Source organism: Takifugu rubripes, unplaced genomic scaffold (genome assembly GCF_901000725.2).
Source record: "Takifugu rubripes unplaced genomic scaffold, fTakRub1.2, whole genome shotgun sequence".
Lineage (NCBI taxonomy): Eukaryota > Metazoa > Chordata > Actinopteri > Tetraodontiformes > Tetraodontidae > Takifugu > Takifugu rubripes.
Genome location: NW_021821657.1, coordinates 97,411 through 99,329, shown reverse-complemented (window position 1 = coordinate 99,329; position 1,919 = coordinate 97,411). Strand labels below are relative to the sequence as shown.

Sequence of the window (1,919 nt, the reverse complement as noted above, 5' to 3'; positions counted from 1 at the left end):
TGTTACAACCACGCAATGCAGAATAGCCTCTCTGAACACAGAACACGTGGAACCTTGAAGAAGATGGGCTACAGCATCAGAAGACCACTCTGGCTTCCACTGTGGTCAGCAAAGAACAGAAAATGAAGCTACAATTGGCACAGACTCACCAAACTGGACAATAGAAGACTGTAAAATATTACCTGGTCTGTGGAGTCTTGTAACATTCAGATGATTGAGGCACAAAATCACAGAACTAGTAGTTTCCACAAACGTTATGGCATTGTGTAAATAAAACAAGATGCTATTACTGACACATAGCTTAGAACTTTACAAATCCATAATTATATACATAAAGTTTTCTTTCTTTCAACACCCAATAACTGTTGTATAAAGTGAAACAATGGTGTGTGTTACAGGTGAGACCGTACATTTCAGTGAGATGGAAGACGTCCACCTGGCTGCTGTGATTCTGAAGACATTCTTAAGGGAACTTCCTGAGCCTCTGCTGACCTACAAGCTGTACAACGACATTGTAAATTCTCCTGTATGTAACGCTAGCTTATTTTCTTTATTGACACCCCCTTAATTTAAGGGGTTTTTTCATTTGGTGGAGTAACATTTTCAGGGGTATCAAAACCATTGTACCTTTAACCCCTGAATATAAAAGGACTTTGAATAAGTACCTGTAATCACTGAACAGTAAATGCCTTGTTTTTGTGAAGCCAAGTCACAAGTCTTGACCTCATTGGGCTTGAAGATGCCGTGACTAATGTTGCTGTTTGTGTTTGCTGACTCTCAGCTGCTCCCAGTGACAGTCAGGTGACTGTTATGAAGAGACTGGTCGAATCCCTTCCAGAAGAGAACTATGAATCATTGCGATATCTCATCACATTCCTCGTTCAGGTGCAGTATGGATATAGTTTAACGGTGTTCACATGCTGTAATTATGTCCAGTTTTGAGGGGTTTGCACTCTAGTTTTTGATCCACTGCCATTTTAAACTGCTGTGTGGGGGCAAACTTTGTCCCTCAATTCATTTTCATCTCTAAACTAGGTGCAGGTTATGGCACTTTTTAAAAACCATTTACCATTACATAACTTTTAATATCAGACAAGTGCACGGCAGTCACATTTGAATAAATCATTTTAAGCTTTGCTGTTTTCAATATATGTTATTTCTACTGTACGTGTGTCACCTGGGGTAACGTGTGCGTTTGTGTTTTTAGGTATCAGCCAACAGTGAAGTGAACAAAATGACCAACAGCAACTTGGCTGTGGTGTTTGGTCCCAACCTGCTGTGGGGACAAGACAACGCCATGACTCTGAGTGCGATTGGGCCAATCAACAACTTCACCAGAACCCTCCTGGATCAGCATCATCTGGTTTTTCCTTGAGTTCCGTCCAGTCACCCTGCACTCTTTGTTCAAGTGCGAAAGCTCTCAGCAGCATCATTATGGTACTTCTCTTCCAGCAGCACACAGACATGAAGATCACAGATACCACGGACCACTTTACTGTATGTCCTGTTAGTCTTCTACTTCCATTTATATGTTGACTCCTACTGATTTGCCCAGAAATGGTGTCTGTGTTTAGCTACCACCAAAAGTCTATATAAGTACATTTTAAAAATGTGCATTTAAAAAAAAAAAAAAAGGCCCTTTTTGTTAACTGTTTTCCCCCATTTGCCTATACTCCCCTAGATGGTGAATAAGTCTTTCAAAAAAGCCTTAAGTGATGTTGTTTGCATATATTAAGAAGTCACAAATGGCAAAAAACTCAAATGCAAATATTTAGTGATTGCAGTGCATCTAGTCTGGCTGTAATGGAGGAAAATAGCATTTCTGGCCACATCAGACCAATGCATGTTCCCAAAACTGTACTGTGATTGTCTCCATGGTCACCCAAGGCATTTCCTTCAGATATTTAGCATAGAGGTAT

General features: G+C 40.3%; 1 long non-coding RNA gene across 1 annotated transcript; it reads left to right on the top strand.

The window, feature by feature from the left end:
• Nucleotides 1-725: 725 nt before the first annotated feature.
• LOC115248715 (uncharacterized) lies at nt 726-1,617 on the top strand. The gene is made up of 2 exons (XR_003887473.1): nt 726-885; nt 1,208-1,617. It is a non-coding gene; the product is annotated as an uncharacterized lncRNA (long non-coding RNA).
• The last annotated feature ends 302 nt before the right edge of the window (nt 1,618-1,919 follow it).